Source organism: Xiphophorus maculatus, chromosome 21 (assembly GCF_002775205.1).
Source record: "Xiphophorus maculatus strain JP 163 A chromosome 21, X_maculatus-5.0-male, whole genome shotgun sequence".
Taxonomy (NCBI): domain Eukaryota; kingdom Metazoa; phylum Chordata; class Actinopteri; order Cyprinodontiformes; family Poeciliidae; genus Xiphophorus; species Xiphophorus maculatus.
This window is the reverse complement of record NC_036463.1, coordinates 14738352-14763687: the sequence shown is the minus strand read 5'-3', so window position 1 is coordinate 14763687 and position 25336 is coordinate 14738352. Positions and strand designations below refer to the sequence as shown.

Sequence of the window (25336 nt, the reverse complement as noted above, 5' to 3'; positions counted from 1 at the left end):
CATCTCTCCAGCAGTAGACACATACACAAACACACACATACACACGCACAGAAAGATTGCCTGCAATAATAATAACCCCACAGACGACAGCTTCGGCCCCCTCCTTCCAATCCTCACCTTACCCCCATCCCTCCTCCCATCACCACCACAATATACAATCAAACAAAGCCTCACTCTTACCTTGCGCATGACCAATCCTTCCATCTCTCCCCCCTTTTTTTTTTTTTTTTTTTTTTTTTTTACCTCCACCATTATCACTATGCATGCTCTTCCCTTTCTGGAAACCAAACCACACCTAGCAGTAGCAACACCTTGCACTGTCCCGACTGTCCCACAGCCTACAGCATGGCACTCACACCCCCACCAAATGCAGCCCTGGTCTGCCGTTTTTCCCATCTATCCCTTTTTCTCTGCCCCAGTCTCTACCCCCCACACCCCCCACACACACACCCTCACTCTCTCTCTCTCCCTCTCTCTCTCTCACTCTTCTCTTTCTCTCCTTTCCTCTCCCTCTGTCTTTTCCCTCTCCCCTCGCTCCTGGCTGGTGCTGGTGAAATATCAGGGCAAACGGATTCCAGCTTTTTTCTCTGGCTCAGAGGGGTTGTTCTGTGCGATTTGGCCCTGGGGTGCATTTCAGCGCTTCTGATGTGAGAGACACAGAGAGAGAGAAGGTATTGGAGGGGAAGAAAAAGGAAGTGCGGGTGCGTGTGTTGGTGTCTGTGCATGTGTGCTCATGATGGAGAGAAAAAAGAAAGGGATATATAGAGAGGAAGGGTTTATCCTTTCATACTGACGGGGGACAGTCGGCAGTGTTAAAATGACAAGCCTTTGACCGGCACTGAACCGCCAACCAAAGGTTCGCCTGTTGTTGATGGTTAGCAGAGGCCTTGAGGTGATCTCCATACATAATCAGGACAATCCACCACCTCCATCACAGGTGTGCCGCCATCTTGGTATCTCTGAGTCAGTGGGCTCAAGCGAAGTGCCCCAGTGCTGGATTTCTAATAGAAATGATGCATAAACATTGCAGGACTTTTAAGCAGTTACATCATGTCACCTGTCAAGTATTTGCATGATCTAGAATATACATGTTCTTTAATTACACTCAAATATGTGCAAAAATATTTAAGATTTATATTACTATTTATTTATCTATTTCATTTTATTTTATTTTATTTTTTTTACATTTGTTCTGTCTGGATTTGTTTTTAGGCCAGACACTTATTTTCTATTAGAGCGGTAACTTTTGTTTTGGTTTGTTTTGTTGTTTTTTTTTTTGTTTTTTTGGGGGGTTGGAAGTGGGGGGATTCTACCACAGATTATGTTTTACCCCATCATACATCCATGCGCATGAGCAGTTAACACAACATGGTGTGTGTGTGTGCGTGCGTGTGTCGGCGTGTGTATGTTTCATAATCTCACATCTCACTGTAGGGCGTCCTAAAAGGACTTGTCATTCTCAGCTCAGTCTGATTGTGAATTAAATGTATTTTTAGGCACCTTTTTTTCATCCCTTTGTGAACTCGGTCACAATTGAGGTCAAGCCACAAATACACACACACCCATCCACGCCTACACACACACACACACACTTCTCTCAGGAAAAAGGACACATAGCTTTCAGAACAAATCACTGTTGAACTACCCTGTGTAGAACGTTTCTGACATTTTGTTTGGGAGAAGCAGCATTTAATTGAAGGGAGGAGCGATATGGATGGCAGTTATGCAACCGAGGGAAAATGTCTACATTTCAACCCAAATTGAAAACATAACAGAGTTTGTGTTTGTGTGTGGCTGTGTGTGTGTGGGGAGGGAGGGGTGTGTGTGTGTGTGCATGAGCACAATTTCAACATCATGCCATTTATTTTCATGTTTTATTGAGGATATGTTTAGATTCAGGGATTGAAAACTTTCCAAAGCCAGATATTTCGGTTAATTATTCAAATATTGTCTTTGAAAAATCGTGGAATGATGCTGCTTTTTGTTTTTATTTTATAGTTGTTTCTTTCTTTTTTTTTTATGAATTTGCATTTTTTATTGGTTCAATTAATAATTTAATAATATGATTTATTAAAAATCACAAACTATGCACATATATATCAATGTCACTTCTTCATCTACAAAATATAATTTTTTTGTTAGGTAAATTGATGTGCTGCTAGTGTTTTTAAAAGCAAATTGAATAGTTTGCTGCTTGTGCGGACGACTGGTTATATTGTCATCTAACTCAGTAAGGTCAGAGGTCAGAATCACCGGAGCACAGGAGAGCCTGAAGAACAGCCTTTTGCTCACAGGCACTTGGGTGACCACAGAAATGTGCTGCTTGAACTCGGGTCACCCGGTTTAATGATGTTACTGAGAGGGGAGCCTGAAGAGCCCTCGTAAGCACCCTTCTAATGCAGCGATGAAGCCAACGAGCATTTTTCAGGGTCACTGTACTTCACAAAAAAAAAAAAAAAAAGGACAAAGCAAAAAAAAAATACTAACAAAAAGAGATGCCTCCCTTTTCTCTCTTTATTGTCTTTCTTTATCTCACATTTTCCTTTATGCGTTAACAATTTGTTTGGGGCACGCATCCCTATAATCTATGAGCATTTCCACATTGGTCATTGCGCCTCAGGATGATTTGGGTGGCTCTCTTAATGATGATGGCGTCTAGGCAGGAGTTTGACTCTACAGCCTCCCAGCTGAAAGATAGTGTTCGATGTGGATTTTTTTATTATTATTATTTATGTGCCTGCAACACAAAATAGAGTGTTGAAACAAATAATTTAGTCAGTAATTTAGTAAATTTGCATTTATAAATTAAATCTAATAATTGCCATATTTTAGGGCATGTATGTAAATATTTTTTTGTAATTCTTAATTTTTAGAAATTGAACCATTTCTCTTGTAAAAAAAAATAATAGACTATATTATTTCCCACATTTCAACTGCATCACTCAAGTTCTTGACTAAGAAATAAAAAGGAATAATAATAATAAAAAAAATTTTTAAAAAAACGAAATGAGGGGGCTTCTGGCGTTTTTACCCGAGGTGTCGAGATGTCAATTTGTTGCCATGGAGCTTACTTCTCGGTACTGACCGGGTTATTTGCCGTGTTGGGACGGCCGACTGAGTGTCGGAGGAAATCCAAGGCAAGAGAGGGCTTTGGTGGAGTGGTGGTGGTGGTGGCGGGGGGGACGGATCGTTGGATGATGGGCTGGAAAGGTGGAGGGGTGACGGTCCCCAGGAGAGCAAAGAGCAGGGGTGGGAGTGGCGTGGGGAGGCTGCTGGAGGTCTAAAAAGGACCTCTCGAACCACTAAATTGACACGTTCAGGCCACTATGCTGACATGAAGAGAGGACTTTAATAAGCCATAGGAAGACTTACGGTAACAGAGATCTCACGTTCATTAGGCCATCAACTGCAGGCCTACAGAACTGGACATAGGCAATTATTTTAATTTCCAAATTATTATTATTATTATTATTATTATTATTATTATTATTATTATTACATATTCAAGGTATTTATTTCTCCGAAATCATTCAGTTTATTATTTATTTCGATTTTGTTCTTCTCTAATTTTCTTAAGGAGGCAAAGTTATTAAGCAATACATCAGCTTCAAAAATATAAACCCACGTGAATCTGATGAACAATGAACAAAATTCGCCTTTATACGGGGCCTTAACCAGATCTGTGTCGGGACATCGTGACACGGCCGTTTCAGGGGTCGTTTTTTCTACTCCTTTGTCCATATATGGAAGGCATTCACTGGACGCGTGTCTATTAAATAGAGTTCAACAATGAGAAAGATCGGAGGACCAAAGGGGCAAGTGGGAGGAGGGCAGCAGGGCGAGGTGAGACTGAATGGGAAGTGTGTGCTGTGTTAGAAGCGTGTGTGTGTGTGTGTGTGTGTGCGCGCGTGTGCTCGGTTAGTGTGGATTTCCTCTCGTGTGAGCGGCCCGAAATGTGGGGCGACCAACTCTGCCATGTCATCCTTCTCCTCTTCTCTTGTTTCTCCTTCTTCCCTGTTCTCCTTCCATACTTGCTCTTCCTCAGAGGCAACAGTAGTAGCATCAGCTGTATCACGGAAAACTTTGCCCCCGCCTGCGTCTCTGGAAAGAGTTTACAGTCGTGTTTGGGTGGGGGGTGGGGGGTGCACGGTTTGCTCTTATCAAATAAACACAGTGGCACCAGCAGACCGACCTCCCCGCACCTTCACCCTTCTTCCTCTGTCTCCTAATCTCAAGAGCCCCTCCGCAGCCCCAACCCCTCTACACACACACACACACACACACACCCCTTTCCTCCTCCTTACGGCTGCACCCCACCTTCTCTCCCACTCGAGAGCCCCAGCAGCTGTGGTCCCATGTAAATTTTACATCATTGCCACCTCCTTTTTACCCCCCCACCCCCTTGCCTGTCGTGATCCCCGCCACCACCATCCCAGCCCTCCCATATCATGTTGCATATTAATGTACAGTTTTATGCAACAGCTCATCTGACGGTGCGCACCGGCTGTCATGTCCGTGCCTTCGGCTGGACTGAATTTGCATACGTGATTACAGCGCCTGAAGTGGCTGATTTGTTCCTCGCGCAGGTTATGTGATGTCGAAATGTGATATTCGGTGCGCAGGCGGAAGATGGGTACAGAGGGCGGAGGCGGGTGAGGTGGGGTTCCCCTTGACCCTTGAAATGCGACTTAATCCCGTGTGGCCCCGTTTGATTAGGGCATTTTTCTAATTGTCGTCATCAGGGGGTTGCGCTATCGCGGTGCATCTGGAAGCACTTTGACATCCAGGTCCTATAAGGGGGTTCAAGAACCTCTTTAAAAAAAAAAAAAAAAAAAGCTATGCGTGGCGGAGGGGGTCAGCGAGCAAAGAAATTGCTTAATTTGGTCGTGTTTTCATTAATGCAGAATTATTCCAATTAGCGAACATATGTCTGAACACAGCTTTCACTTGTAGCACCCGCAGCTTTACAAAGCAGTTCTGAATCAATAACAACAACAACAAAAAACCCACATTGGGCATCCCGGGGTCAAAATCCAATTAAATCAGACCCCGTTTCCTCTGCGATGGGTTAATTTTGGGGGGCCTTGATGTGAAAATGTTAGAGGGATCCTGCTCTTGGACTGATGTAAAGGTCTACTTTGAGAGTATTTGTTTTTAAGCTTTCCCTTTTTTTCCCCTCCTCTCTCTTTCTCTCACTCCCCGTGTCTCCCTCTTCCTCTCTCTCTCTTTCTCTCTTTAAAAGCGAGCGGAAGAGTGGGCTGATACCGGTCTCATGTTGCGTATGGATTTTCGTTTATATAATCGATCGAAATGACCCAATACATTGATTTTGGGTTCAGTGTTTTACAAACAAGCGTTTATGGATCTCGATTTTATGTTAGGGGATGATTCCAGTGTGACACCGACAAGCAAAAAAAAAAAAAAGAGAGAAAAAGAGAGAGAGAGAGAGAGAGAGAGAGAGAGAGAGAGAGTCAGGGGGGGGTTGTTGATTTCTAAATAAATGACCTGAATACAAACAAATAAATATCTATTGTTTCGTTTATGAAGAGAATCTAAGATGTGACTCGGGAGGGGAGGGGAGTGAAAAAGAAGAAAGGGGAAACAGAGAAAAAAGACAATATTGTGCTGCCTTTCTCCTTAATCAAATAAAGTGGTGTAAAAAACACACACGCACACACACCCACACACGCGCGCGCACAGACACAGAAAAGCATTTCCTTCCCTCTGAATTTCTCCTTGAATTATATGCCATCACTAGTGTGTGTGATTGCGGAATATTAAATTAAAGTGGGATAAGTCCGCACCGAGGCGGGCTGCGTCCAATCCGCAACTCATTTCCCCTGTTGTAGCACCGCATCACTGCGCTCCTCTCTTTTCAATGACAATGTGCCAAATCTGGGCATTTTGAAAACACTTTCCATATGCTATTATCGGATCGCTACTGAGCAAGAGAAAGACAGGAAAAAAGAAGGAAAACGGAATGCTTTATACCAAAGGTACCAAAGAGTCTACAGTTTTATATTGCTTTTTTTCCACTTTATGCTTTTCTGGGGGAATTTTTTAAAAAAAGAGGTAAGAAGAGGTACATTTTGGAAGTTTTTTTTTCTCTCTTTTTTTATATGAACGTTTCTTTCTTTCTTTTTTTTTTTTTTTTTTTTGGGCGTACCGCTGCTGGGTGGCTTTAAGATTCACTTTGAAAATATGAAGACACTTTATGTTTGAGCGTCATTTGTTTTCATGGTTTTTCTCACTTTTTCGAGTTTCATTGCTGAAAAGTCAAAGGTTGAAAGTCACTTATCTCTGGAGTGTCCCGTCTATAGAACTGACGTCTACGTTCGGTAAATTTTATCGGTTATTTTATTATTATTATTATTATTATTATTATTATTATTCCTTTTGAATGAAATTGTTTTAGAAGAGCGTGCTTTGAAGATTATACATTTTGTCTTTGATTTAGGACAGTTCTGCCAGTTTCTTCATTTGGCTTAAGGACAGTGTTGAGGGAAAACTGTAATTTTGTGCTTTTTGGGCGGAGTTGGTGTGTCTGGTGCGTGTCAGACGTTGAAAGAGTGGCACATAACTTCTTGTCTACTTTATGGGCCTTTATAATTTGACGCTTCCTTTTGCATGTGCTCTTCCTGGAGGATCTGTGGGGCAGGCTGCGGGTCAGATCTGGTGTTTTTGTGTGTGTGTTTTTTTTGGGGAAGCAGAGGGGTCAGGTCTGCAACCCCATGAGGGCGCCGACGCACAGGACTAAAAGAAGGTGGAAACCTGACTTTGATTTCGGAGGGGGGAAAAAGACAAAAGAAAAGATCTCCAGGTGTTTGTAGGGGACAGAATGCAGAATGAAAATGACATGATTACTTTTATGATTTTTTTTTTTTTTAAATCAGCCTGAGCATCAATGGAGTTTTCTAGTCTGATCTAGATCAGAGAACATATTGGTGGATTGACAATAGTTCCATCCCGTGGCATCGCCCAGTGTGTCAAACCAATATGGTAATGTCTCCGGACGATTCAAAGGTATTGATCTCCTGATGTGACAGAAGATCACTGAAGGTGTTCAGGGCTACCTTTTAAAAAGCAGTTTACAAAACAGACAAAAACACATTTCCTTTTAGGGTTTTCTTCTTTTTTTTTTTTTTTAGCAATTACACATTTACTGGGATGTTTAGTTTTAACTCTTACTGATTTACGAGAATATTTCTAAGACATTATTTTTTATCTTCTTTACACAGCATACTGGAGCCTCACACTCTCTATCTCTCTCTTCCTCTCTCTCCCTCTTTCTCTCTCTCTCTTTTACACACAAACACACACTCCCACCCACACTCTCTCACACAGATGCGGGAGTTTACTGATAAAATCTATAATTAATTGAGGATCGTACTGATATGGAAATAGGGCAAAAAATATTAGTTAACGCGCCCTATTGTCAAGCTGCGTCCGGAGAAAGAGCATCGTCTGCCGGGAGAGAGGGAGGGTAGAGACCAGAGAGGGGGATTTACAAAAAAAATGCAAGATATTAAGATAAGCGCTAGCCTGTACCAGCCGTCTAAATCCACTTTGCACTTTCTCATTTTCTAGGAGAAAACAAGCAAAAATAGCAAACGCATCTCCGCTGAATATGTGGACTGTGCGCACCAAGTTAATCACTATAAAGTAGGAAATAAGCACATCCTCTCAGAAACGTAGAAAAGCAGAGAGAGAAAAAAATCACGCCGTTTTATGTAAAGTCCTCCATTTAGGTGTTGCAAAGTCGCAAATGATAAATAGGTCCTTTTCCTGCAGCTTTTGGGTAGGCGCACGCAAGGTCCCTGCGGACTCTATATGCGCGTTTCGCTGCAGCAGCGGGGTCGACTCGACTCTCCAAGCCGTCTGTGAGCGACGCCTCCCAGGGCGGACGGGGACTAGAGAACCCCCCTGGAGGACAGGGAAGCAGCTGCAGCAACAGCAGCCACGGCAGCAGCAAGCGCCTTGGATCCGGGTGGAAAGTGACGCCTCCGTTCATCACCTCGACCCACCCACCCCTCTTTGTCAGAGACCTCTCTAAACCCAGAATAAACAGCCTCGGGTCGGGTCGGGCTCGGATCTCTTGGCTTCTTAAGGATCCAGTTGGTGTAAGTGCAGTGCAGTCAATGTGGCTGCAAAGCAGACCCTAGTACTTCACTTGCCAGCAGCAGCCTTATCATCACATCCCAAGTCCCGGCTCATGCAGTTCAATTCACCCCCAGCTTCGATTTTTTTTTTCTACTCCATGAAGGCGAACAAGATCTCTTGATTTTCTCTCCCGTTTGAGAATGTGGAAAGTCTTCCTCTAAAGCCCCCCAAAAAAGCCTCTATTAAGGGACCCGATGGGGGGAAACACAGTAAATGGTTTGCATTGAAAAAGAAAATACGGTCAAATAAGCGGGTCACTTTGAGAGAACAGTAAACATAAACCGAGCTTTGAACACCTAGGGGGGATTTTTTTGAGGGGGGTGGGGGTGGGGGGTGACCCCATATTGGATCTTTTTCAATTTGACTCTATTGAACCCACCCGGGGCCTCAGCGGTCCCGAAAGGGCACAAGATGTCTTTCAGACATGCGTTGGATTAGTGTGAAGCTCTGTGGCTTTGATTTTTAAGCTTTAATAGTCATACATGTAGCATTTACACAATACGCATTTTTTATTTTTATTTTTTTAAAGTGGCATATAAGTTTAGATACACGAGTTTTGTCACACGTTTTGGTTTGTGTTGATGTGCGGCACAGGCCAGTTTCACCGTCCGATTCTGTTTGATTTCTTATCTTCACGACAGCGTTCGTCTGTTTTGTCAGATTGCTTAAAATTCAATCAAATAAGGACATCAGAAAGATTAAAAAAAAAAAAAAAAAAAAAAAGCAACCATCCACATAATCTGCAGCAGTCAGTCTCATTCTGCGCGTAATTCACCTGTGGTGTCATAATCAATAAAATCAAGCTGATGACAAAACAGCAGTGCGCAAACTTTAAAGGTAATCTTATTCTCAGAAAATCAAACTATTCTAAAAGAATTATCTTTTTAAAGATAACTTTCAATTGTGGGATAAAAGCGGAGATTGACTTTTAGCATTAGGGTGGTTATTATTAGTATTGGAGGGAGGCGTTTGTCCATTGTTCTACATGTGATTTGGTCCCTCAGAGAGCAACTGCACGAATGGGATTTTCTGAGCGCATGGACCTCTGCGGCCGCCAGGGCTCCGTGTGCGCGTCATTTGCAATGTGGAGACTGTTGATCAACTCACTAATTACACTTCTCTCCTCTCTCCCTCCCTCTCCGTCTCCTTTTTTTTTCTTGCTCCCTCCCTCTCCTCTCCTCTCTCTCTCTCTCTCTCTCTCTCTCTCTCTCTCTCCTCTCTCTCTCTCTCCCGTTCGCCCTCTCTCTCTCTCTGTCTCTCTACCCATTCCCAGAGTGCATATCGGGAAATAGACACACAAAGACATGCGCACTCAACTTAATCAGCCATTTTTTTAAACAGGGCTAAAACGATAATAATTAGCAGAATAAAGACATATCGGATTTTCATTTCCTTTCCTCCGTTTCCCCGACCTCCCGTCCAACGAGAGAAACTGCGAGGCAGCCCCCGTCGACACGTCGTTTCCACCGCCACCGGAACCAAAATAAGGGATAGCTCTCCAAAAAAAACCCGCTTGTCATTTGTGATTTTTACCCCCTTTTTTCCCATTATAAAGTTGGAGGATTATTGTAATTTTCCACGTTTTTTTTTTCTTTTTTTTTTTTTTTTTGTCTTTTGTTGTCTAATTTTGCAAGCCGCTGGATGTGACTGTTTTATAAAGCCAGGAGCAAAGAGTGGAGCGGAGGTGACGCTTTTGGAGGGGGAAGAAAGTAAGTTTTTTTTTTCTTTTCCTTTCCACCTCTCCCTTAAACTTTTATTGAGTAGTTTGGGGGTGCGCGTTTTTAAATTTAGGGGTCGGGTATCGATTATCTATCCGAGTGGAGGATCTTTGACACCATGGTTGCCCGGATAACAGGTGCTGGGTGTTTTTTAACCCACAACACAGGGGGGATATGGTGATGTTAGTGCAACTCCAGCGCTTTGGCTACAGTAAAAACAGGCGACTGTCAGGATTGGAGACGCTCTTTTTTACGCGTGTATTCTGGGAATACGTGCCGAACACGACCGGTCTTTTGCAAAGTTTACACGAATTGCAGTCCGTCTCGAGTCGTGTGCGGATTTAGTGATAAAAGCGTGAGACGAGACGAGCGTCTGTGGCTTTGCAGTGCGGATGTGTGTTGCCTTTTTCCTGGAGTCCGATCCCTGCTCGGACATGTCCGCTTCCAGCTTCTTTCCCCTCGATGTGTCCGGTTTTTGTCGTTTCCACACATTGTACCGGTCCATTATGAGTCTTTAACCCTCCGAGAGCCCAGTTTAAGCCGCAGTTTTGGATCCGCCGCGCTAAAACCCCAGGTTTTTTGTTGTTGTTTTTTTTAAACAAGTCGGCTTTCACGCACTGAGGTGATCAGTTTCTCTCCCCCGACACGATCCTCTCTCATCTACGAGAGTGCAATTCTTTGAAAGCAACCGGACTGGAATGCTTTATTTTTATAAGAGATCCGCGACTTAAGCACACTGTATTTGCTACGACCTGCTGGACTTATAGATCGGTCTGTTTTTTTTTTGTTGTTGTTGTTGTTTTACCGAAGCTCGGGCAGCTGCGTCGCCCGGAAGGGGGAGAGCGATCGCCGGTCTCCTGACTGCACGGAGTCCCTTTAGAGATAACTCCTGGTGCTTCTGGTTTTCCCAAATATTGGCATTTGCAAAAAAAAAAAAAAAACAGACTTCATTCTCAATTTACACCATTAATCACATCAATAAATTTAAACTAACTTTAAAAAAAATCTTATTTAGCTTGTTTCTTGATTTTTTGTTTGTTTTGTTTTCATAAAAAGCCACGAGTTCCACGACTATCATTTTATTACACGAATTCACCTTCTGTTATAGTCCTGGAAGATGCTGGTTGCAAAACCCTCTTAAAGTGTTGTTTAGTAATATTTTAAAAGGGGGGGGTAGGAGTATAGATGTGGATTCTCTGACGTTTTTGCGTCCTGGTTGCTGTTCTTTCTTTTCTTTTCTTTTTTTTTTATATATCTCGAAGGGGTGGTCAGTGACAGGGGGGGGACATCGATCGCACAGGAGGTTGAAAAAAAAAAATCACCAGGGCCAGGGGTCTGGTCATTCTCCAGCGCGGCTATGCAACGGTCCAAAGAGAGTGTGTGTACGGCAAGAAAGAGCAGTCGCTCTGGGTGAACGATGCGCTAATATGAGCGACCTTATTTTTATAGGACTGTTTTTGTTGTCCTTTATTATTCTCCGAGTGTATCTACTTACCCTCAACAATTTCTTTCATTATTTTAGACGGCTTAACACCGGTTAAATGCGTTTGATTGGTGAGTGCTTGTAGTTACTCATAACGAAATCAATAATTTTAATAAAACAAAATGCAAATGTAGAATAAATAAAAGACAGATAAATAAGTAAGAAACGATCTTCTGTTACATTTAGCATAGTTGTTATAATAATAATAGTAATTATTATTAATATTTTTTGCAAAATTTTAATTTGAAGGTGAAAATAGAATTAACTCTACTTCTCATCTTCTACATCGTCTTCATGATTTAGTTGCATTTGCCTACTTGTTTATTAAGCAAAGGATTGATGTTTATTAGACAGGATTAGATCCTCAGTTCAATCAGACAATCCAGCTCCATTTGCACAAAAGCCTCTATTTCCACACGAAAACACGCAGGCCAGGCCTGATAAAAGAATTAAAATTATTATGAAACGAGATGATCCTGTCTAATTGCAATGCATTTCATCAGTTAATGATGGTGTTGTCTCACGCTATATTATTCCATAATAAGACACTTTCTCTTTTCCCCCTCTTGTTTTATTTTTATCCTTTGTCTTATATATATATATATATATAAATAATAATAATTGTAGAATTCCAGGCCTCTTGTTTTTGTTTTTCTGTGCTGGATGCACTTTCAAAGACTGGTTGTATATCTCTTTTCTTGTTAGTTAAGCAATTCACAACATTCATTTTACCCATGGCAGAGGGAGGGATTAAAACACACACACACACACACACACACACACACACACACATGGATATATAGTGTAAAAGATGGGTAGACAGCCCTCGAAGGACAAAAGCTGTTGGCTTGAAAATGCTTCTTGATTATTAAAAGCTAATGCATTTCCAGCATTGCAGCCTTCATTAAGGGTGTGGATGGAGGGGGGCAAGAGGGATGAGAGGGTACTGGGAGGAGGAGAGAGGGAACGAGAGAGAGAGAGAGAGAGAGAGACAGGGGCTGAGTCTGTCCTATAACTCCTGGGTCTAAGACACATGCAGCTAGAAGATTGGCTCGGGCCTCTCCTAGGGGTCGACAATGTGTCATTTCCACCCGGCTAGATTGCCCTCTGCCTATCTGATATTAATGTGCAAATCAATATTTCAGGGATTAAATTTCCCTTCTTCATTTTTTATGGTTTCTACCTCAATAAGTCTCCCGTCTAATAGAGGAGGCTGGATGATTTAGAAGCCGTTGCTGCAGAAAGAGACAGAAAGAAATAGAGAGAAGCTTTGCAACAAGGCTATCGCTGCATTTTAATGTTCCTCTTCGTGGATCCCCCCATAGGCCATTGGTAAAGAGGGTTTATATCGCTGCTTTACAGTGTAAAGACGGCCAATTTGACTAAAAAGGCAGAATAGAAAAATAGGAGCATGGTTGAATACTTAAGACGCTGTGGTAATCCGAGAAGCAGGTATTAGTAAAGGGGGAGCTTCCCACTGCCTCAAAAAGACACACGCGGAGCTACATCCGAACCTGCATTACCAGCTGTCATGCTTCAGTGAGCAGTATAGCTCACTACACGCTGGACTGCTGGAGCAATATCCATTTTTTTCTTCTTCTTTATTTTTCGTCTCTTTTGAATAGGCAACCATCGACACCCATTGGAGAGATTTACTCTCCTGCATAATAACATCTGGCGTGCGCGTGTGATTGAAATGAATAACTCTGACACAATGACCTGCGTATGATTATCGGGGAAGGGAGGAGCGTATTACCATAGCCATAATGCTGCATCTCATTGAGAGTCAACTAAATGAGCTTGGACCTTCTGACTACCAATAGACATTCATTAAGGGACAGTGCACACAGAGGCCTCTGTCTGGCTATAGGTGTGTGTGCGTGTGTCCGTGAGTGTGTGTTTATTTAATTTGCCTTGCTGTGCCATCTGGTGCGTGCATCGTGCACACATGTGTCCGTGCGTGTCCAGCAGCAGCACAGTGTGAGTTTTCCTCCATTCAGCCCAAATTCTCTCCTCATTCACCCACTGCAGCAGAGCAGTGTGGACTGTTTTAACGTACCCTCGATAGGTAGAGTGTCACGAATGAAAGCAAGAAAAAAAGAGGGAAAAAGAGACAGAGGAAGAGGCACAAAAGAACTCTAATTGTAGCTCGACCGCTTGGCTTCCTCCCTGATTCATGGCCATTACAATGTGAAAAGCACAACCGCCTGTCCTCCATTATCAAAACGGCAGGCCTACACACTCTCACATCCAGGCACACATGCTCCCTGAAGGGAATCTTGTTGTTTTTTTTTTTCTTGTCTTTTATCGATAGCTCCAATGACTGTTGTCCTTCCTGGCACCTGTTTTCTGTGGTTTCAGTGTTGGGCAAGTCCAGTGTGTTCCATACGTAAGAGGTGTTTCTTTTACACAAGGGTGGAAATAAGTTCTTCAAGTTTAAAGACGTGTACCTGCACTTGTTTTTTACAGTTAGGGTAAATATGTCCTGTTTCAAGCTGTATCTTTTATACCTCCTCTTCTTCCTTAGCTTTTCTTTTATGCAACATCTATTACGCAGCCTTTTAAAATGCTAACTTTTTGATGCAAAGATATTCAACATCTGTACCTTTTGTTTGCACTCGTGTGTGTGCGTTTGTGATGGTTGACTATGTGCAGTAGTAGTCATGTCAAGGTCTTCTGGCCCAGGGAGGCCTGAACAGGGGAGAAGCTAAGAAGTTCACTGCAGCTCAGCATCATGCCTGAGAGAGGGGAGCTTCCTGTGTCAGCCCTGGGGCACCACTACTAACTCACAGTTTCTTTCTATCATACACACACATACACACGCACCCCCTCACACACAAGCAAGGCACGGCGGAGGGTTAAAGACTTGGAACGAGATCAAGCTCGTGCATAGCTCCCGGGGAGGGTACTTGTGAATATGCGAGTTTTAGTGTAATTAGCACTTAATTATATTAACATATGCAAATTGTCAGGCGGAGAGCTTGTACTGCCGGTGGGTATCGGCTGAGATACAAGTGCGTCTATTGTACCACGGCGGCAGAAAAGAGAATAATGGGTGTGTGTAAGGCAACAGGCCAGAAGCAAGCAGCCAGCCCCCAGTGCTAGCACCTAACCAGCTAGGTCATTTAAGTCTATGGATGGCCACTTTGCTAAATTTCATTAGTCACCATGACGACATTTCTAATTGTCCAGACTAATGTCCTTGTCCCTGATCTGTCATCAGTCGGGATGGGTGCACCGAGCACCCTCCCACCCCCAAAAGTAGAAAAAAAGGCCTGATTGTCTGAGATTAAACAAGTCCACACCGACTCTTGTTTACAGCGTTTCGCTACTGTGAGCATTTGCATATTCAAAAACACTCTGTCTGCCCCATGTGTGTTTGCATGTGTGCAGTCCAGCCTGTCTGCATGTGGAGACAACATGTTGGGACGGGGGAACAGCAGATAATTTGTGTGCCGCATATGCAACACACTTACAGACCATGCAGCAAGACAAGTGAGAAAAGTGTGGGGCTGGCGTAGCCCTGTGTTGTAGTGCCCCTGAATTTGTTTTATGGGGATTTCACAAAGCCGAAATTCTGGCTAAGGAGGTTTGGAACAGAAGAACAAGGACGAGGAGTTCTGCCTCTGAAACTTTCAGACCCTCTCTTCATTTCATCTAAATATCTAATTACAACACATTAAAAGCCATACCCCCGACCGTGCAGCCTGACTTCCCTTTATTAGAATAGGGTGGACAAACATTTAACGTGCTATGCTTTCTGATAGCCAAAGGTGGATAGAAACTAGGCCTAGTTTGGTGCTACTAGAACTTGCATGCTAATCCTGTTTTTTGACAGGAACGTAAACTGATATAATTGCTTTTCAGAGGCAGGAACGGCAGTTTATACAAGTGTGAAAGCACGGGAAAAGGGATTAGCATTATTTTGCATAATGCTGGGCAGGCGCTGAATGGGGCATTGAACGCTTGACTGGGTGACAGAGATGAAAGAGAGATGAAATGCTCTACCCCTTTGCTCTTTCTCTCTTCCCTCTCTCTCCTTCTTTCCGTTTGGCCCTGTCTCCCAGGCCGCTACTAGTACTTGACTGTCTGTGCTGGGGAGAACCCCGGAAACTCAAGACCAGTGTTTTCAGGTGTTTGTTCAGACTCCAGCAGAAGGAAGTTGTCATGTGCAGCAATATGTATGATAATAGAGTAACAGTGGAGACTGGTAAAATCCCTAAGCCTCCATATATATACTAAACTGGATCCCTAAAGCACTCGAGTGTACAATTATGTAGTGGATGGTCGAGGCTCAGGTAGTATTTACATGGAAGGAAGGGAGCGGCTTTCGTGGATCAAATCAAACTACACTGCTCTTACATTTTTCTTTATTGAGATGTTTGCCGAGGATTTGGTGGGATATCACCCAGACTGAGGCAACTGTGAAATTTCGAAGCAGGTGTGTTTTATGTGATCGCCCGCGAGTGCGTGTGGGCGTGTGTGTGTATGTGTGTGTGTGAGCTCGGAGGGCCTGCCAGGGTGGTTTAAAATCGCCACCGTGACTACCATATGACCCAGCTCGACATAGTAAGTAATTTATGATCAACCGTCATCTTCTGGTGTATGGAAATGATCCAGGGTTAAGGGAGGGGCATGAGGTTAGACGGTGGAGAACATGAGCAGCACAAAGGCCGGTGTGGCCTGTTTTTGTTGTCTCTCATTGGATGGGATACTCTTTCTTTGACCTTTTGCACGCCTTCCTTCGCCTTTCATATGCTAATCCCCCGGACAGACCCGAGGAGGAAACACGCTGGAGCTGAGTGGAAGAGGACAAAGACTTGCTCTCTTATTCTCTGCCTCCTTTCCACGCTATATCTCCTCTTTTCTTGCCTCTTCCCCTCTCAAGCAACTTGACAGATTTTGGCTTGAAAGGAAGTGAGTGCTTAGTGGATGAGAAAGGTGGGGATGCCATTCTCACCGTGACCCACACCACCTGTGAGGATCAAGTGTGCTGCAGAGATCCTGAGTTATGTGTACGTGGAGTTTTATCTGGAGTGGCCCTTGTGGTGTGTATTGACATTCGGTAATATTGTGAGCCACGCTGCTGGTAGTGCTACAGCACAGGCCGAGTCAGTTAAGGAGAGATTTGTTGCTTTTCTTGTAGCTCCAGTCAGATTGTTGTAAAGGCTCTATATTTTTCCTGTCTCTCAGCTTTGGCAACTTCTTTCAACCAGTAAAAGAACTGTCTCTGGCGAGGTAAAAGGATACTAATATAGTTACTAAAACCCTCCCCTAACATAATACTCTAGTGCACCACTCTTCAGCATGACGTGGTTTCAAGGCTCTTTTGACTCTGTTATGGGAAGGGGGCATGTTATCTGTAGGAAATGTAATTTTTGTCCTCATTGAAATCGTTCATTATTGAGCGCGGTTATCTAAATGTTTTTGTTGCTGTTGGTCCAGCGCCAGCAAGGATTGCGTTACCCTCTCTCTCATGTCTCCATCTCTTTCCCTCTCTCTCTTTTTCTCTCATCTCGACAGGCCTTCATTGGTCTCTTAAGGGAAAATAGAAAGTGGGGGATTTTTCTCTACCCTCTGTGCTCTGTCCCGTTCTCAGGCTCTCCTGCCTATTTTGCATCAGCCATCCCATACAGGATATTAGCCATGGAAAAACACGGGTCTGAGTATTTGGAATAATATGTTTATTCTTTTCATTTCCAAGTGGAAGTGGGGGGATTTCAGAGGGTGGGGAAAGAACAATCAGGGCTGTGTGTTTGAGTATTCTATCTGTTTGATCTGAGGTCCTGAGGGCCTTGGGGGTGGCAGAGATTCTCAGGTTTAGGTCAAATAAAATAGACTGAAAAAAATGAGGCCTCTCTCTTGTATTGCTGATTGCTTTCTCTGTATGTCCTTTTGGTGTGTCTGTCTCATGTTCTCCTTTGCTTTTTGTCTCATCTCTCATCAGTAGACGTTCTTCTTTTCCTCTCTGACAGGTGCTCTGATACTGAGAGTGAACAAAAAATTACTAGGCAGTTTGAATGCAAAGAGAATCTACTAATTTCATACTGCATATCATAATATACACAGTATAGTGTGCTGTTTTATTTAAATTGGCACAAGTCAGTTTATTTTCACATATTATTGAACATATAAAGTAAAAGCAAAAAGGTGTGGTATTCAATTAATTTACGACTAAAAATCTGAAAAGAAGTGTGTGAGTGTATTCAGGCCCCCTTACTCTGTTACTCTAAAAAAAAAATCAGTCCAACCGTGTGCCTTCTAAATCACGTAATTAATAAATCAAACTCTTTTGTGTGTAAATAATTGTCTGTATTAATCCAGCTACTCTGTGGAGACCTTAGCAGGAAGAAGGAAACTGGACAGGGTCAACAAAAAGATGAATGGAGTTAAATGTAGGCCAGTCTTAGAAATAAAAGTTATAGACGCAAAAGACTTAAACTTGAACAGCAGGAACAAAACACTGAACCACAATGGATAGGTTTAGATTTAAGCATATCCATCTATTAAAATGACCCAGTCAAAGTTCAGAATCAAATCTGTGGCTGGACACAAAGGGAGCTTAAGTTATTTTGCCATGAAGAATAAGCGGATATTTCAGATCAAGGGCTGAATGCAAATCAGATCAGTTTAAAATGTTCACCGTAAAATAAAAAGAAAAGACACGTATTCATGTTAATAAAGAATACAGTACATGGTATTGTGACAAGAAGTAAAAAAAGTTTATGCTGGCCAGACAGTCAGGCTCTGACATTGATTGTCCTCTACAATTCAAAATACATTCACTGTCAAGGACACTTCCTCAGCTCTTTAACTCCATGTGAGAGCCTCAAAGTCCTTACCTCACATATTCACCAAAGTGTTCAGCAGCCTTTTATTTTAGAAAGGTTTGTCCCTCCTGTACTTACCAAGAAAACAATACGCGGTACAAAAGGTTATATGCCACGTTCTATCGATTGCTCTCAGAAGTATTTTCGGAGCTATGAAAGCTGGAGAGATAAAAAAACAAAACCATGACAAATATGCACAACTACTTCATTCAAACAGAGGAGGCAGCAATCTCTGAGCTTGGAAGGGGAAACAATAAAAAAGTTGATGAATGACTAAGTCTCTCCAGGTTTGAGAAAGAAAAAAAAAACACCCCACAATAGCATAAGACATCTCATGACAAATGATACATTCTTTTCCCTGTTGGCCAAAGACAAAGGAAAGGATTGAAAAGGCAGAGAGCCCAGTCACAAGATGTGCACATTAATAGACCTTAAGGAAAGACTGAAGTCTGAGAAAACACGGAGACTGTGTCAATAGGGAATAATCATTAAAATTTATAAATCAGATAAATCTTGCTTTCTTTTTAATTCACTTTTTTTCTGTATGTGTCAGTGTTTGAATATATATTGCAGGTTTGTGACATGATTGACATTTGGTATTCCTGAAGGCAATTGCATGTGGATATCAAGGCCATTGGCAAGGTTTGCCAGGGAATAAGTGGCTAATTAATTATGCATGACTTGTGGCCTTAAACAAACAGTGTAATGAGAGTTGAAATGAAGAAACTAAGGAATTTGATTTGGATTGCATGGAAACACTTGTTCTGATTAGTATTAAATTCCAGATTCCACTGACATAAAAAACAGCCCTAATGCATAATTTCAGGAAATTATTGACATGGCATTAAAAAGCGATATGACTGTGCATGACGTCCCTGCAAAAACAAGTTTCTCTATGGTATGCTAAGGATTAAATTACAAATAACACTTTTCTGTTCCAGTTGCTAAAATACTCACTCGGAAAGGCCTCCCTAAAAAAGTCTGGTTGTGTCCAATTTGTATTTGCTGGATTAATAGCAATAAAATAAATTGTCAAACGATTTATTTTCCTTGTGTTGGTCTCAGTCTGTTCCAAAGCAGAGAAGCAAACATGTGTCTCCACAACTCCCCAAGGAGGTTTAAGCCAAAAGTATCCCTCTCAGAACCCAACTTCTTTTTCTGGCCTGGCACCAGCTGTGGAATAATCTTAAATTATTTGCTTTTTCAGAAAGGGGGGGGGAGAAAAAAAAGAGAAAGAGACAAGACTCCTCTTTTCTGTGACAGTAAAAGAAGAAGAGCAGAGCAGGCACAGGAATGTTCTTGTATATGAAATTGCAGGTATTAACAAGGCTCGTTTTGTCAGCGGTTTTCACTGATGTATCAGTTCTCTGCACCTAGACTAAATAGTGAGGGGAGTTTTGCTTTGTTTCACCACGGCAAAGATGAGCAGATATTAGAGAGGCTTTGGAGGAGCGGCTAAAAAAGCAAAGTATTTTGAAGAATGGACCTCTTCCTTAATGTTATACCTAAACAACTGCCACGGCGCGGTGATGGATGGTCTGTTAGTCTTAAGGTTGTTGGAGACCCTAACTTTCCATTTAGCATATTTTGAAATGAGAAGCATAACTTTTCATTTGCACTTGAAACATTGCATTTCATTTTTTGATAAAATGTTATTTTTCTTTAGTATTCAGAATCTATGGCGTTTGTACATTTACTTGTCGTGTAAAGAGCAACGCTCCAATTTTTTAAACACAGGCCAACAAAATGATTTAAATTTGGTTCTATTTTTGGTTAGATATAAGAAAAAGGAACTAAGGTAATGGGTCCATTTTTTTTATCAGTTTTTTTTCTCAGCAGGCTGGCCTAGACGGGGTGTTTATTTGATAAAGGAATATTGTGGCGTTAATCTAAAACTATGCTAATTACATGTGGCAGTTGTTTGTTTGTAGTAAAATCCAATTAAATTGTACACTTTTCCACGTCTCTGCTCTATTTTGTTTTTGTGCTTCCTTTTCTCTCGAAGCTCCCTTTCTATCCTCCTACAGAAAGAGCCTGCGACGGCATAAATAACAACTGAGCTTTGCTTGTGGGCTTTTTGTGAGAAGAGGGCAAACTCACAACAGCTGTCAGAAAAAGGGGGTTTGTTTAAAAAGCAAATGGCTTTGGTCTAAAGTTCATTTGGAGACCTCTCTAATTAAATAGAGAGCTGAAAGCTTAAGTTAATTAGTAATTCCCTGGGTCCAGAAATTAGACCTGTCACGAGTAGTCAAGCTCTTGGAAAGCCCAAAAGGTATTGTGTGTTTTTCCATACACCCCCTGTTTCTGCTTCCATCTGTATGAGGCTAAATGGGTGTTCATATGTTCTTTTTTTTCTAATGTAAGGTAAGCACTTTTTTTTTTTTTTTTTTCCTGTTGAAAAAGCTCGAGACATTAATGATCTTTTTGTGGCGTGTTAGAGAGGTGTTCAGGAGATGTTTTAGTCAGCGGCGCATAGCTCGTGGCGTCAGTCAGGATACCTGCCCTATGATTATTTTTATGAAAATAATGACAGGGCCAGGGCCCCGTCGAGTGCTGTCTTTAGAAAACAGTGGGGACCTGAACTTTAAACTTTGTTTTCAAAGGAAGCAGAAGATTTGCGGAGGATTGGGTAAGCACTTCTGAGAAAGGACAATAAAATATCTGCGGACAGTTTTTGGTTCGTCTTTTCTCTCCCCTTGGACTGTAATCAGTCTGATAAGGACAGGTTCTGCAAACATAAATCAGCTGACTGCAACACACAGGAGAGACGAGGTGTCCCTACCTGCTTAGGCCATAATTGAGTAATAATAAGCATTTGAGACACCCGGCAAACACACGACTGCTGTAAAACCTGTTGACTTGCACAGTGTTTTCTGTGTCCAGACATATTTCCATGTTGTCGCTTGATTCCGAAAGAAATCTTTCACCAGTTAGCTCAACATTTGTGACATTTTTTTTCCTTAAAAGGAATTTGGCAACAAGTAGCAGGAGTTGCTACATTAGTTTGTAGTGCTTAATAATAGCCTTCGGAGAATCAGCAGGACCTACTGGTCTTGCAAAAGATATTTGAGAGCTGGAAAATTACATCATGTTTTTTTTTTTTGCTTTCTCTACTCGTGGATATTGTGTCAAGTCATAAACATTCACACAATCTTACATTAATATACATGTTCATGGTGTTTTGCAGTTTTTATTTTGTAACATTAGCAGAGAACCTGACTCTGGTGTTATTGACTGCAGCATAACCCTATCATTTATATTTGCCTGTTGGATATGAAGTGTCTGCGTCAGAGGCTGCTTTCTGCACACTACCCTTGACTGACATGGACTGTGTTTGCTTAACCTCTTCTGAGCTGCACCACCAAGGCCTTGTCGATTTAAGTGTGTGTGTTTGGGCGAGAGATTTCGGCAACGACAGCTTTCACTTTTTATGGTCTCAAATGTGTATGTCCAAACAAACTGACTGAGAGGCAGGGTGAGATGTATATATATATATATTAAAAACAAAACACACACACACACAAAAACTAATCAATGCAACTTAGAAATATTTGTGTGTATCTATGCACCTCTAAAACATTAGAGATGTTAGAGATTTTTTTTTAAGGATTTGTATTTAGCAGGATTATTAATTTCAGAGGCAACTAATCCCACACTGTCAACCCCTTCAGCCTGATGTGTTTTTGTAGAGAGGAGGTGTGTGCGTTTGCGTGCGGGCGTGTGTGTATGGTCTCATGATTTGGTCTCATCCAAAAGATAAGGCTATGATTTATGTAACAGCTTAACCCTCTCATATTGTGTATGTTGTACCTTGCAAGAGCATGATGAGCAGGGAAGATTAATATTTATTTAGCACAGGCAAATCAAGGATTAAGCAGTCATCATTTTAGCACTAATCCACGTCTTTGGTGAGATGCAGAGACAAAGCGAAACAGATTAGTACACACATAACACTGCAACACCACAATTAGAAGGTGACTTGCTTTCGTCGGTTGTCCAGAAGTTGATAGTAGAAGTGGAAAGATCTGCAGACACGCTCTCAAGTTGAGTTTTGCTCCACTCGATTGCTAACTTTTCTCATTCTCACAGCAGCCCATCCATCCTGAGAAGAAGCCTTCATTGAAATTAGCAGTGGTTAGCCTGAATCACTCATCTGACGTAAATGCGTCTCATGATCGTTCCACTGTAAAAAACACACACATGCCCACACCCGCTCTCGCGCAGCCACACACCCGGATTCACTCGCGCCGACACATACACACGCATGGGCGATGAATACTTCTTTCTTAGCTCCAACCACGTGGGAGAGGGACAGTTTGCCTAAACTGTGCAAGTCTGCGTGTGTGAATGCGTGCGGGGGTGTGGGGACGTGTGTGTGTGTGTGATTACTTGGAACTCTGTAAATAAAATTACATTCTTTGCTAATTGAGTTTTGTTGCTGTTCTGGAGATGTGGCAAAAAAGATGAAAGCTCCCTGTGTATTTCTTTGGGATCGCATAATGCAAATGTTTGCATGTGTAAGCATGCGTTTGAGGGGTGCTAATTCAGTTTGTCCTTAGTGCTCTCAAGTGGTATCCAACCAGGATGCCTTGTATACCTGTCAGACTTTTCTTGGATGCTTTAGCCTGAAGACAGAACATGCAGACAGTCAGAGGCTAGTTTGAAACTGTGTGCGTGGTTGAAGGTTTGTGCTTGGGGGAACCCCTCACTTAACAAGGACAGACACCCACCCAATGAAGGGACGTAAAATAAAGCAAAACGGAGATATTTCATATGGGTAGGAGTGATGTTGAGGGAGGAACAGGGGGTTCATGCCAGCTGTTAGGCTGATTGAGAAAAAAATAAAAAGGAGAGAGATAAATAATGCGAATGAACGAGCGAGTCATGCTGCGACAGAGAAAGACGGGGAAGCAAAAAGAGAACGAATGCCATCCTCGGTTCCCCTTTGCCCTCGTTCCTCTCTTTCACCCAGCCCCTGAATGTTAATGGCTTTTCTGACCCCCACCCTATGAACTTCCCCCCACCCCCCATCCAACGCGCACACACATATATCCCTCCCCATGGACACTGCCACATTGTTTGTGGTAGTGCTTCTATTCTTTCAAACTTAATTACCTTCTTGGCTTTTGTGGCATCAGGGGCTGGAAGTTTTGCTCCCTGGCAGTGGAGGTCGTCACACATTCTTCACAGCACTGGGCTTCGTTGGAGGAGCAATGGGTGTGGGGGGGGGGGGCAGAATGGGGAAGTAAAAATAAAAAAAAGTGAGAAGAGTCCACATCATCAAGCTGCAAGCATCTTGCACTCCCAAGGTGGCTTAAGTAACCTTTGGTGCACGTGCACACAAGCATGCCTGGTTGTAATAGCCAGGACATAGGCTGCCCTTTGTTTGTGCGGTTCATTTCCAATCAACGCTAATTAACTGGAGAGTGTTTCCAGATTGTCGGCAAAAGAAAAATCCCCATTTTTTTTTTCACTCCGCTCGGTCTTTGCTGTTTTCACTTCGTGCAAAGGGAGGGGAAAAAGTGGAGGCATTAGCTATGTAGATTGGCTTCTCCTTTGATGCCAGAAAAAATCTTTAGCAAGGGCAGTAAGTGGGGACTGTGACCCAGCAGTGTCTCACTGTTTATTTTTGTGTTTCTCTTTGAATTTAGTCTGAAATATAGCCTATTCAAAGCCGTGAGGCCTGGGTATATATTTAAACTGGCCTGCGTAAGCCCAAAGTCCACTTGTAAGAATGTTAAATCCAGTCAAAGTTGCCTTTAATCCATTAAACTTTGTCTCTATGAAGCTGTACAAGCAGCAGATAATCGCCGACACTGACCTTTAGGGTAAGCAGTCTACACAAGTATCGCAAACTGAATTGGAAATCTTTGGAGTGAATGTCTTTGGGTCTGTCTTGTTGACGTTTGGACAGAAGCTTCTGTAATCAGTTCTCAATCACATCCAAAAAGACTCAAATTGCCATGGATTGTTAAGAAGGTTAATGATGACAACAACATACAATAATTTCTGGTCTGCCTATACATGTACACTTGCATACATGAATCTCATTTGTTTCTTTTCATCTCCAATGTCAACCTATTTTTTTTTTTTTGTTTTGTTTTGGGTTTTTTTTTCTCCCTAACAATGAAATATCAGCCAGAGGGGAGTTAGGTGTAATGTTACCTGAGCAACCAATGAGACCAATTTACTTGTCATCAACCTGAGGGATAGAACCCACATACCTGGTCTCAGAAAAGGATAAAAATGCCTCTTCTGTCCTCCACATTCTCCCCTCATAACCCCACGCCCTGTAAGTCTTGTTTTTCTTTCATTCGCATTTAACAGTCCCGTATCATTGTTGATGTAAACCAGCCTTAGGTTTTCCAAATTTTTCTAAAAGACATTTTAGCAGTGTGAGTAATTTGTTTCACAGGATTACTGTGTTAAAGTGGATCTTAAGATGTCTGGGCTGTCCAATGCAATAATGACAAGGTGTTTCTTGGTAATGAAGGCCTTTGCTCACAAAGGAGACACAACGGAGAGGACAGGGGGACAAAAAAGGGTGTGGGGAGGCACTGCTAAGATCTACTGAAACTTGTGTCTAATATTACACCTTTAGGCCACAAACAGAGGCTGCATTAAAACCCTTTGTGTGTGTTAAGGAGCAAAGAAGACAAAAAACAGTTGGTCATGCTAAAAGCACTACCCCCCCACCGCTCCTATCCTTTCCCATTTTCTCCCTCTCTCCTTTCTTTTAAGATTTTAAACAGAGCATTAGGCTCTCCTCTGTGATCATGTGCACATGTGCATATGTGTTAGTGCATACATGCACCGGGGCTCTTTGATGGCAACCGAAGCTTCTCTTGCATTGTGAGGAAGGGAGGTAATTCTCCTCCTCCTTTATCCAGTTTGTTTTTCGTCCCTTCATCTTTGCATGGCAACAAATAAACAGGTCTAATTAGACAGAGTAGGCCTATTCATGGCGCTGACAGTGGGAGATGGATGCAGCGACATTCATTCCGTCTCTCCCCTTTGTCTTTGGTTAATGCTCGGTGACATTTTGATAGAAGATTTGGTGTCGGACTGAGGGGCCACATGCAGGGAGAGGGCTAACCTTCTTGGAGACCTTAAAGAATGGACACACATCTATAGTTTCATGCTGT

The 25336-nt window shown here is 42.4% G+C and overlaps 1 protein-coding gene across 8 annotated transcripts in view; it reads left to right on the top strand.

Annotated features, from left to right (window-relative positions):
* The window catches only part of zfhx4 (zinc finger homeobox 4), a 98011-nt gene that overhangs the window by 3037 nt on the left and 69638 nt on the right, over positions 1 to 25336 (top strand). For 2 of the 8 annotated variants that reach the window (XM_023326722.1, XM_023326714.1), the window contains exon 1: positions 9449 to 9869. The exons of 1 other annotated variant lie outside the window; for it this stretch is intronic. The gene's annotated coding sequence lies outside the window, so the exon portion shown is untranslated. Of the gene's footprint in view, positions 1 to 5863; positions 5997 to 6053; positions 6073 to 6200; positions 6339 to 9448; positions 9870 to 16197; positions 16377 to 20536; positions 20556 to 25336 lie in introns of those variants that run through there. 5 more of the 8 variants (XM_023326716.1, XM_023326719.1, XM_023326718.1 and 2 more) reach the window with 5 other exon arrangements.